The following is a 13,251-nucleotide window of genomic DNA, read 5'->3' as shown; positions in this document are numbered from 1 at the left end:
TTCCAGAACTAGTGGGCAGACCCCGCAACATTGATGTGCCTGCCTTTCTTAATGATCCGGCAAAGAATGCCCAACTGAACAGGCCCCTAAGAGCTATTGCATCACAACTCAGAAGCAACTATGGACATCCACATCTAAGAAGAGCCTTAGAAGGGGGCGTTCCAAAATAACCCTTTTCATCATCCCCAACCGGGGACAAGGCAAGAAAACAAAAGACACAGCTCTTCATGCTTCCAACATAGGCAGATCGAAAAGAGCGGAAACAAAGATATCTACATCCGTTCTTATTTTTCTTGTTTTGTGTTTTCTATTTGTTCATCGCGCAGGAGAATAAATGGGTGAGAGAGAGACTGTTCACCAACTCGACCTCGAAGGACCAAGTGAAAGGAACAGAGACATGAACTTCACTGCCGTGTTGACATTTTTCAACCTTTTTCTTATTTTGTCCTACCTTCTCATATGTTCACTTTTATTTTTATTTTTATTTTTATTTTTTCAAAATTTTCTTTTGCGTGATTTGTAGCGAATCCATCCTTTCATGGTGTCAGAGCAAACAAGGTCCTGTATGTCCCCAGGGCCAAGGCGAGTTGGAAAAGTGCCCTGGGAATACGCTGGCCATACAAATACAGGATAATTATGATGTGTTGAAAACGATAGTCTAACCTTTTTCCATAGTCTAGCAAAGGAACTGTACTCCATACTCAGAGACTATCATCATCATCACTCGTAAGGGGGGACATTGAACTGCACTTGTCACTTCAGTGTTTATTGAACTTTGAACAACGAAAACAGAATAAGAAGAAAAATAAACTATTGACCGTGGACGTATTTGAAATGGTGGCCCAAAACAGTAACTTAGCCATGCCACCAGTGGAAGGGCGCCCCTGGTTTCCCGGAAGGAGATGCTGTAAACTGTCTTTTAAGGCCTTCATATGTATATGCATTGTGACTATTGTAATATTTTTATCGTTAACTATTAGAACTGCATTTTTTATTGGTGCACGAAGTGCCCCAATGTCTGTGCTTCCAGCAGGTAATGAACATCAGGGGCCCACAAAAGCACCCAGACCTTATATTGTCATCCCTGTTCCAAGAAAAACTGATGATAAAGCAAACGATTTACAGCTGAATGTAATTAGCAGTAACACGCATACACTTGAAGTAATGAATGGTGAGAAAGACTGGAGACAGGGTCAGCACGGAATGAATGATAACATAGCACTGTCCACGGCACGCACCCATACACTGAGTGCACACGAACAAGGGCAAGTGTCAATGGCTACGAAACCGCAGGCCAAACCAACTGAAAGAGAGAAATCACCTGTGGAACAAGCAGCTCCAGAAAGCAGGGAGCAACATGAGAAACCGAACCGAAGTGAAATAGCAAAATCACTCAATAGAACAGAGGAAGCAACGAAATAACTCACTGTGAAAACACATGCGGTAGTTGAGTATGTGTTTCCACTCATGCTTAGAGCAAAGAAGCTACAAGAGGAGCTGAGCAAGACAACCACCACAACTGTGATAGCGAGCATGCCAGCTCCAACGACAGAAGTAACTACCGAGCCTACGACACAGCCACGTGTTGGAAGGATGATAAATCACATGCGGTGGGAGGAGGTCTCCATAGGAATGCAGGAGGGAAGGAAAAGAACCTCAAAACCTCCCCATATTACTGCAGGGCAGGAAATGAAACCTGCCCCTCCAAGTATCACGCCTGAGAGTCTGCCTGAACGAAAGAGCAGTACAGACGCATTCAGAGACATAGTGATAGCCAACAACAGAAAAACGCTAAGGATCAAGAGAAGTCCATATGAAACCGATAATGAGTTAAACGATTACTTGGACAGCACGGCCCATCTTGGAAACAACATATGGTACCAGCACATGAAGGAAGTTGGACGAAGGCAATCAGAACGAGAATGTTTCGTCTGTGCACTCCTGCCGTACAACATGGGCAAGTCCAAAATCTTTGTGGCTGTAGAAATAGATCTCCCCATAGCACACTGCATGTCACATGTGGCAATGTGTAACACCAGAGGATAATTAATGGGGAGAGACGCCTCGTTGATATGGGCCAACGAAAAGGACTACCCTGATGAAGACGGATATGTCCAGGACATCAAAACAAGAAACAGGGCGCACACCACGAATCATGTGATTAGATATGAAAACCCTGGCGTCAAGGGATCAGGAATAAGGTGGGAAATAAACTCAAGACTGAACGTCCAAGGGAAAACGGCAGAAGAAGCCCAAATATGGAAGAACCGAGAACAAATGCAGATCTGGGGATCAGTAGTCTCCCCAGACGGATGGGAAGAAGGAGTAGTAATTTGCCGAGCTTGGATGGTCCTTGGAGCCTGCAAAGAAGCAATAGAGAACTCACAGAGACTATGCAGACCATTGTGGCCAAAATTGGTAAAGCTGTTGACATGGGTCGTGGACAGAGTAGGACCCTTGCAGAAAGTACCGCTGGAAAACCCGAAAACCCATTTAGAAGTAATGGCACGAGGAAAATGGGGGAGAATCAAAACTGCGGGCAAATATACGAAGCCCCAGGGATGTCGCAAGGGACTGCAGAATCAAAAGGTTGGGCTCTCCGTATGGAACCTATTCTACCCAGGAGGGTTAACTAGAAAACAAAGCATACAAATGAATAGGTCCAAGGACACTATGCTCATAACAGAAACTCGCAAGGGATTGTCGACCTCTGCATTTATAAAGAAGGAATCACTCTTCAGTATTGTATTTTAGAGATAAATCTCATTTTTTTATATATTAACATTGTGTGAATCAGGATATAAATGAACAATTCAAGAAAAAAGACATCAAAATGGTTTGCTAAAACAGAACAAACAGACAAAAAAATCTTTACCACACACAGTACCAAAACATTTTTGGGATAATTTCCAAATAGTGTGTGTACAACAAACCCAACCTCTATTAGGATTTGTCAAGAAATTCACATAATGCGGTGTACATATTCAAATCAACATTGTAAAAACACATAGAACCATTATAGAAACACAAAATTGTTTTGCTTGTGTGGACAGCATTCATGTGCTGTGGTTTTAGGGCAGTAGTGCGTCTACACCAGGTGTTTCAGCTGTTTCTAGGAGGGCTAGGTGTGCCTCATGTTTAACACAGCCTTCTTCAGAACGGAGTTCTGTGCAGAATGACGCCTGTGCTATGGGTTAATAAATTTCACAAGCAAGGTAATAGAGATCCGCTAGCCGCATGGGCTGGTCTCTGTGTAATCCTCTCGCTTGAGGTATCTGGGTCGAAAAGCCTGATCCAGGGTGGTGTCACAGAGGACACTGCTTGCCCGGCTGCTTGCACGGCTGTAAAAGCTGCAAAGTAAGCAGCCTGTCTGCAGTGGTGTGCGTGCAGGGTCTCCTCTCGCTGCTGAATCAGACGAGACTGCGGGGGCCTGGCTGCAAAGCGTTGGAGCCTGCAAAGAAGCAATAGAGAACTCAAAGAGACTATGCAGACCATTGTGGCCAAAATTGGTAAAGCTGTTGACATGGGTCGAGGACAGAGTAGGACCCTTGCAGATAGTACCGCTTGAAAACCCGAAACTGTGCTTTAGAAGCAATGGCACGAGGAAAATGGGGGAGAATCAAAACTGCGGGCCAATATACGAAGCCCCAGGGATGTCGCAAGGGACTGCAGTCCTGATGGACCACTATTGGGCATGTGGATCCAAGGCATACATAAGGCTACCGAGGAACTGGGGAGGCACATGCACACCTGTGCACGTACACGTTCCAGCACTAGTGATTCCAAAAAATGAACTGAATTTGGACAGTTTCCCAAAAGCAGACGCTCACCTGAGGAAAAGGAGGTCTGTGGAACTAATGTCAAGGATGAAGAGAGAGAATTACTTCTCCGCCAAATCAGAGGATGCATTTTATGCCATTCCCTACGAACACAGGCTGTTCAGCCTAACTTCCTCAGTATTTACAACAATACTCTTGCCGCATATCCAAGTTGGTGTAAACACCAAGTGGTTGCAGATAACGAGATGGGAGTTACTGCAGACCATTAACACTACAATAAAAGGATTCAATGTGATCAAAGAAGAGCTGAGAGCAGTCAGACTGATGACCCTCCAGAACAGATATGTGCTTGACATGATCACCGCAATGGATGGAGGTGTTTGCGCAAATATTGGAGAATCATGTTGCACATTTATACCATCACACGATGAAGAAAATGGAACCCTCACAGAGGCCATAGACATGTTAACAACCCTGAAAAACCAGATGACCGATGAGACAGATTAAGTGGAAGACGACAGCTGGTTTGGGAACCTATTCTCATGGGTCCCGCAATGGATGGCAGATATATTCAAGTTCCTGGGAGCTTTGCTAGCAATGGTGCTGCTAGTAGTCTGTGTTATCAAGATAATCATCACACAGAGTCAGAAAACAGCAAAGAAGGCCATTGGGATGAAAATTATGGTCGATGTCGAGCCAGGCTGGAAGCCCAGAGACCTGACAGATGAGGAGATAAAAGACTTTGTGAAGGCCAGTGAATTTGCACCAGAAGGAACAGAATTCACTTATCCCAAGAAACAAAGAAGGTACAAAGGCAAATGGATTTACTGCAGTCCAAATGGACAATGCCAGTTGATGACCTGGAACAAAGATGAGCATGTGAGAACAGCAGGCAGCTTGAAAGGGGTGATAAAGATATGGACACCAAAATCGCATACTTTCACGCCTTCTTGTGTAAACCCAGGAGATGATGAGCAAGAAGCTGAGGAATCAAAGAAACTGAATATAAAGGAGGAAGTAGGAATGGTCGATGAACCGACCATAGGGGGGAGTGTAGAGGAGGTCCCAGATATGACCAGCACCGCTGCCCCCCATTGCGAGTTGCCAGTAAGGTACTCGCTGTGGTACGTGACGTATGAGGAGCAAATGAACCATCAGAGAGCCGCACTGGGACTCTGCCCCTTGTGCATAAGGAGATCAATACCGGTTGAAGCAGCCATAACGCGACAACCCTGGGAGCACGGTACCCTATCAGACAGCCATTCCAGCCACTGATACAGAATGAGGAATACCTGCACACGGTCCACGAGGAGGCCCCTAAAGCCTTAATGAAAGGCCAATGAAAATAAACCAAGGGCCCGAGCAGCCCCGAGAACAAACAGACTTGGCTACTGAAAGCACGAATGCCAGTACTAGTAACTGCAGGGATAATGATAATGGATGCAGGGGAGAGACACTGTTAAAACATAAGAGAATGGTGCCACAAGGCAAGATGGAAGCAACCACCCTGTTTAATATGTGTAAATAAGCTTGAAATGCAAGATGCTAAGAATTCGATACTGCTTGCAATGCTTAGTAGAAGAGTAGAGCGGCAAGCACCAACCATATATCTACCTCAATACTGCACAATGTACACGTGCAACTCCATTTTGTGAAAGCAGAAATGTACCCAGGCGGCCAAAGGCCTGACAGGTCGAGTTTAGAAACCCAGCAAAGACCAGAGAAGGAGCGGAATCGAAACTCAACAAAGAGAGGCTTATGCCGGGGAGATCGAGGTCAACCAGAGAAGGGGAGGTGAGCATGAGCTCATGAGACTCCAACTACAGAGAATACCAGCCCGCCCGTGAAGGTCAAGATAAGAGAGGCCCATGCAGGTGGCCAAGCGCACACAGAATTAAATGCACAAAAGGTTGGAAACTGAAGCAGATTCACGGTGAACCAACACGTGACCAGACAGGCGCGAAGATGTACCACCGCCTGATGTCATCCAGAACCAGAGGATGACATAACTTTTCCTGATAAGAGACTACAGATCCGAGGCCATACCCAGCCAACTAATTGACACACAGCCCTAAAACACTGATTGATGGAAGGGAGGAAGGGTGAATCTTGGGACACTAGGCACCTGGGTGTCTACTCTAAAGCTGCTAATTAATGGAGATTTATGTTTAGGAGTGTAACTTGCTCAATCACATGGGACCATGTAATCTAGGGTCCTATAGACACTGTAACCAATGAGACGTCGTACTTGTAGTGACGCCAATCACGTGTGGTGTTGAGGGAAGGGTGTAGACGCCCCCCCGCCCCGATAAGAGTTATCCAATCCACTTGCGTTATTTCCATATACAGATGTAGCACCTAGACTTAAGTTACCTTTCCCAACCAATTGTATTGCATGATGATTTTTTTGTAGAAGAAGACGTCAATGATGATGGATTTTGCCCATAAAAGAGGCTATTGGACTAATGTTCGAGGAAGTCGGGGTGAGGCAGGTGTTTGTCATGCTGCTGATTTCCATAAGCTAATGTATGTATCATTAAACGGACTTCCCTTTGCCAATTTACTGAGTCCTGATTATTGATCCTTACCGGAGTATGTGAATCCTGCACTCTGTCCTCGCATGGTGCAGCTATCTTGTATTACTAGTTTTTGAGTTTGAGTACTGACCAATGGGCCCATCAGTAATTTCCTCTCCTCGTCAACAAGGGAGTCTGGAAGGCTAGTGCAGAGGAAGGCCCCAGCCGAAGAAAGAGATCTACCGCCAACTGGTTGCTTGCAGAAGCGACTGACCTTGAGGGAGTTGGAGGCGTATAAGGGAAGAGCTTGAGCAGGGAGATGTTTAGGAAGTGAGAGTTGAAGGTATGGAGGTGCCAGGGCCCAGAAGACATTGTGCATAATGCAGAGGATTTTCACCTTATTCCTCGCAGCCACTGGGAGCTAGTGCAGACATTTTAGTCCAGGAGAGATAAGATCCCTGGGTTTGAGGCCAAGGACAAATCGCGCAGTCCTCTTCTGGATGAGTTGCAGAGGGCGGAGAGTAGAAGCAGGCAGATTTATAAAGAGGCTGTTGCAATAGCCCAGCCTAAAGAGAACCCGAGCTGTGCAGACAGTGACCTTTTGGGAACTTGCTTTCGGTTGGTAAGATACATGCAGTGCTGGTTTTGGTGCCATATTTTTACGATTTATGCAGGAGATGGGTTAGTGGGGAAAAAAATGCATAACGTTGTTAGAAGGAAAGAAGTTCCTGTTTCGATATTACAATGGATGATATGGGTAAATAAAAATGTTGCAAGCATATACCATTAAAGTGCCACTTGATGGTAGCGGATGGGAGAAAAAACAGCATGCTTTTTAAGAATGTAATGGACGGTGAGTGGCAGATACTGTGTGCAGAGGCACTTATAAAAGAGTTGTAAACATACTGCAGAAAAAGTATTTTGTGGTGATGGGTGCTCATGTGGATGAATATGGATGCACAAATCTTGCATTATTTTACTGAACTTTCTACTGGACGTGCTATCGAATGACACAACACTTGCAGGCTGAATGTGTAATGGTACATATGAAGTGTTGTACAGAACTGACAGTGTTAGATGCTAATGTCTTGGATGGTATTGGTGGCTGTGTGTGTGACTATTTAACAGTACCCTATGAGGTAGTGGTTTACAAAAAATAGTGGAAAGGGAAGAAGGACTGCTCCTGCTTTACTGGGCCCACCCAGTACTTTGGGAAGTGCACGTGCCACATTCTGCGCTCCTTACTATTCTGGCCAATGGAAATGGGACTGTGGAGATTATCCAATCATGTACTGAGGGTGTGGTTCACAGGAAGGGGCGGTCATACTGTTTTACATTACTCTGCGTAGTGAGGCTGGCTGACACGGAGAAACGCATTGTGTTGACTTTGGGTGATGCCTTTGTGATAGATCTGCACAAGTATGCCCAGGAAAGACACTTTGATGGCAATTTCAGTTTGGAAGGAGTGGACACATTGTGGTGCGCGGTCCATGACTGCAGTTTCGCCGATATGCATGCACTTTGCAGAGACCTGGCCACTTTTGCTACTGTTGATGTTGCCCTGCACTATGGCGGCATGCATTAGGGTTACATGGTTTGTTTAGGTTTGTTCCGTGGACTGAAGAGGTTGCTGAATGTAGTGAAGAGGCTTTTTCTCACTGCCCAGGTGCTTTTATCATCCATAACACCAAGAAGAGTATGGGACAATGCTAATGTATGTTGTTCCCAGCCAGAGGTTGGAAGGTGTCTCATCAACAGAAGCATGTCTATATTTTTGTCCGCTAGTGGAAGGTTCTTCTGCAACAATTACCTCATTAGTTGTGGAAATGCAGAGTTTTTCCATCCAAATGGCATTTAGTTGTTGGCTATTGGTAATGCTGTTTTGTTTGCCCATCTACAGGATGCGTTGAAGAGTTTACTGTAACAATTTGAGCACAACAAAACACAAAGTCAAATAAAAACCGATGTTTCTTCAGAGGCGCCACTAAAAACAAATGCCCCTACCCTGGTTTCAATGCATTCCCCCAAAGCCGCACGCAGTACGAAAGCCATATCTGGGGGTTTTGAGGATGGCGGCTATGGAAATGGGACTGAGGAGGCTGAGGGATTGCGCAATAATGTTTCTGGGTGTGGTGTGTACGCAGAGGATTGTTGTACAGAACTGCTACTGTTACATGGAGAGCTCTTCAATGTGATTGGTGGATGTGTGTGGAACTATTTAACAGTACCCAATGACGACGTGCTGGAAAGAATAAAGTGGAAAGGGAAGAAGGAATGTTTCTGCTTTATTGGGGCACGGCCCTCGCCGTACTTGGGGAAACGAACGTGCCACATACTACTGTTTTCAGCATGCTACCCATGGAAATGGGACAGTGGGGACTATCGCAACTGAGGGTGTGGTTCACAGGAAGGGCTGTTAATACTTTTCTCCACTACTGTGCGTAGTCAGCCGGGCTGACATGGTTGCCATTACTTGCAAAGGCAATGTAGCACAGCAGATTCAGTCCAACATCAATTACAGGTCAAACCTATGAGGCCTGCTACTCTCTTCTGAAAAGCTACAAACAGATTGCAGAGCATTACTGGCGTGTGGCCTTTTGTAGGGCTGCTATGGAGAACTTTCACCCGGAAAACAGGCCTACATTGTTCAAAAACATATATACATGTGCAATGGCACATTGTGGTGTGTTTGTAAGCGTGTACTTTCTGAAAACACTCCGTACATTGCACAACACTGTACTTTTCGCTGTCCGAGCCTCCGGATCGTGTCACCGAAATAAGGGTCCACACGCAGCGTGGGTGCAGTCGCATGGTGACGTCGACACTGTTCTCCCTTGGGATGGCTGTCCGCAGGACACGTTTTGGGCAGAATACATTGTGCGCATGTTCATAGGTGTCCTATGCACATCGTTGCCACTTCTGTACTGCTCAATACACATGTGCGCCGACCATTTTGGTACACGCTGGGGGTTTATAGCTTATAGCAGGTGGGATGTTTATGTGTATAACTACCTGTAGGATGTGGGTGGGTGGCTCAAACTAATTAAAGTTTGTTTGCATATGCTGAACAGTGGCGGTGTTACCAGGACACAGAGGAACAGATACACATGCGTGTACTTGTGCAACGAACAAACGTCCGCTCCCACACGTAATTATAGGCTGTGCACAAGATGCAGACATGCGGGTCATATTGGCATTGTACGGATGCCTCCATTGTCATTGCGGAAAGGTCAGGCAGGTGGGGTGTCCGTACACCCCGTTTTGCTTAATTGCGGTCATTCCTACGAGAACTGTGCGCCACTGAGTCATAGCAAAATTTTAAAAAAAACAATACCACATCAGCAACAATTTAAATATCAACGTTTACTTGCACACACTGATCACATCAAATGTGCATTTAGTTTTCATGAAAAGCCTCCACAAAGGGATTGTCATTATGTCATTATAATGTTGCCAGAAAACTATCAGAAGTCATTGGGAGAACTAGTTCATTAAGTAATGCATTGCTATAAACACCATTGCATTACAGAGATATTTCCAGTACATGAACCTACTCATGTGCAAACGTAGACATTGGGCCTCCTTATGAGGTGGGCGGTAAGCGTTAACGGGCACCGGTAAAGAGACCAGTGCCGGTAAACCCTTACCGCCCTATTCCGAGGTCCCTTAGCGGGTCCCACTATGGGCGCCTGGTTTTACCAGGCGCCATTAGCGGGAGCCGCTAAGGGACCAGGGATCTAATAATGGGCCCGCAATTAGCGAGCCTGTTATCAGCTCCATCCCCATTCCCATTGAGCCCTACGGGGGCTCGAATGGGAATGGGAAATGGTTCTCGGAATGGGGATTTACCGGGTCCTCCTAGGTTGGAATGACCCAGTAAGTCCCTATTTCGAGTCCCTATTTCGAGAACCCGGACCCAGAATGCGATAAGGGGGTAGCCATGGTGCTAATAGCACCATGGCTATCTCCTACCTCGTAATGAGGCCCATTGTCTGCAGCATTCACCATAAAGGAGCAATATTCAAAATCTTGCCATGTTGGATAGTAAAATGATGAATGCTTTCATTTCACAGTTTTGCGTACTGTGAAACATGTAATAAGTAGTTACCAATGCCTCACTTACTACATAATTGTACTACTACACACAAAACATAAAGAGACCACAACGGATACAAATATGAGCATATACAGAGAAAACAAAGTAAGCATAAAAGCTGCAGTATTATCAGAAAGTGTTCATAACCTAACTGCTTATCTTCATGCACAGAAATGATTGCTGTGTTTTAGGCTTGCTTCCTTCCCTATGTATATGTATCATATGATGTGACTGAACCCTAAGGAAACTAGTGTAAGAACATATGAAATGGGTATGGTCTACAAATATAGTACCTTTTGATTTTTTAGTTCCTGACTGTCAGTCAAGAAAATCACCTGGCCTAGATATGTCAGTGAACAAAAGAAGAGGGAGCCAGACATGTGATGTCATCAGTAATGTCATCAATGAAATGTGTGATGTCATGGGTGTTAGTCTTAGCAGTGCCCAGTGGTGGCACGAGTTATGGTTGCTTAAGTTACCATAACTGGCGAATTTCTGGGGTTTTTTGGTTTTACTTGTAACCATAATATGCAGAGGTTGTTATTAGTGCAAAGTACGTGTAATGTTCCTTTCAAGTACTTGTGGCACTGAATTTTATATGTTTTTCTTATGGCAACTGAAGCATATCATCCCTTTAACAACGTTTTTTGTCAGTGAATATATATATATATAACCCATAGGAAGAGCACTTTTTGGGCAGCTTATACTTTGCCCTCCATGTTGAAACCTCACAAAACTTGGCAAAAAAAGTATTTGGCCCCCTCGGAAATGATTCTGCGAAGTTTGGTGCAGTTTCGTCAAGGGGGGAGGTGGACAATTATAGGGGAGGTCCCAAAATGTGTTGAAATACTCATAGACGCAATGGAAAAAAAATGTGCTCATGCCTACAGCCCAAACCGCTGGACAGATTTTCAACAAATTTGTGCCAGGACCGGTGGCTTGGTCCCATAAGGGTGTTTTTGTACATTTTGTGTAAATCCATACAGTAGTTTTTTTTTTTTAAATGGCCAAAATGTAGAGAAATAAAAATGTGTGATATCTGGGACCGCTCCATGCAATCACTTCCTGATTTGGTCCACGAACACCCCCTGGGGCCAATCACAGGCGGCGTGTTGTCCATGGACATCGGACCAGCCCGCTGATTGGATGCCCAAATACATGAGGTTTGTCAAAACTTTTGAAACGGACACCATGTTGGATTCACAAACTGCACCCATAGTTCGTGGACATTATGGTAAAAACATATTAAAAAACACAAAATTGCACTTGTCAAACTAATGAAACTGTCTGGGGTGGTAAGGAATGTTAATGTTAATGTTAAAGGATATTTGTATCGCGCACTATCACCACAGGAGTGGTCCCCTGGCGCTCTGGCGGCTCTGAAAAGGAAGGGTGGGGATGAGTTAGTGGGAATAAGCTGGAAAAGTACAAGAGAGCATTGATGTGCTGTTGGCGGCCTCAGCCCGGTGAGTTTGTTGGCTGGGCTTGGGCTGTTTTACAGTCGGTAATCGTCATGTGCTGTTGTGCGAGTCTTTGTGTGGTTTGTTTTGTGGTTGCAATGTGGTGATGTTTGTGCAGATTGTTGTGTTGTAGGCTTGTGGTTGTGTTTAGTTAGAGTTTGAGAGGTGTATGTAGAGGGGTGCAATTGTTAGGGGATTGGTTAATTGGCATTCTGTCTGGAAGTGAAGCACTAAATTTCCGTATTCTCTCCAAGTGGGGTGCAGGAGAACTTCTGCGTCTCCGTCCTGATCTGGGGCCATCCCATGCTCACAGTCCCTTTCACACATGGCATGCACTCACATTCATAACCTTGCCCAAGTTAGTCCTCGGCCACCTCTGTGACACCTGTCTGTATGCGGGGCAGGCAGGTGTTTGTGTGTCCCTTCAAATCTGGCCCAGAGAGCATTTCCAATCCAGTCGGTGCACGGCATGAGCTAGCCAAGGCTACTCCATCCATATGTGGCGGCTGGTTGGCATTCAATATCTTATGCAGTTGCTCATGCAAGTTATCGCTCCCAGCCCCTTCAAAGCAAATGCTGAGGATAGGTTGGGATATGGCCATGAAAAGCAGAAAATCAGGTGTTTTTTCTTCTATGAAGTCTGCAAACGTCTCAAGCGTTTGAGGGTTTATTTGTGTGCAGTTCATGGACATTGCTGATGTTCAGGGACTTTCATGCATATTTCTGCATAATAGAGTCAGTGAAAAGGAGTTTTTGGGCAGCTTATAACTTTTGGGCCACTCAATGCAACTGCATGAAATTTTGCAATCTCATTTTAGACCCTGAATGGTTCTGCACAGTTTCGTGCTTTTTCACCAAGAGGGGGAAACATTAGAGGGGGGGGTGAAAATATTTGCAAGGCATATAAATGTGGTTGTGTTGACAAATCTGCACAAACTGTTACGCTCACCTGGTCTCTGTGGGGATGTTGGGGCACGGTTGGAGCCCTTCCTGGACTTGGCTCCCTTGGATCGGGTCTCTCTCCGAGCTGCTGTGAAGTCAACTGCTCTGGATACCGGTACTGCCCCTGAGGGAATACAAGAGGCAATGAGAATGGGGCGGTGGTATCGTGATTTCCCTCGAACCCTTCGTTCCAGAACGAGATGAGCAAGCGTTTGCCCATGTAAAGTCACCTGGTTTCTCGTAATGATGAGCTCTCCGTCCAGCTTCTTATTAGCAGGGGCACGTTGGGTGGACCTAGTTGCTTCACTGGTCCATGGGCAAGGCAGCCTAGGCCGGCTGCGACCAACCACTTAGAAGGTAAGTGTTCTTTGCAATAATTATTGTCTGAGTTCTTATTACAGTGTCTTTTTGCCATGATTATAGTTTGTAATTCTTGCAATGTCTTTTCTCTCCACTAT

Source organism: Ambystoma mexicanum, chromosome 12 (genome assembly GCF_040938575.1).
Source record: "Ambystoma mexicanum isolate Mex_15411 chromosome 12, UKY_AmexF1_1, whole genome shotgun sequence".
NCBI classification, from domain to species: Eukaryota; Metazoa; Chordata; class Amphibia; order Caudata; family Ambystomatidae; genus Ambystoma; species Ambystoma mexicanum.
The sequence above is the reverse complement of the archived record's forward strand: the minus strand, read 5'-3'. Positions refer to the sequence as shown.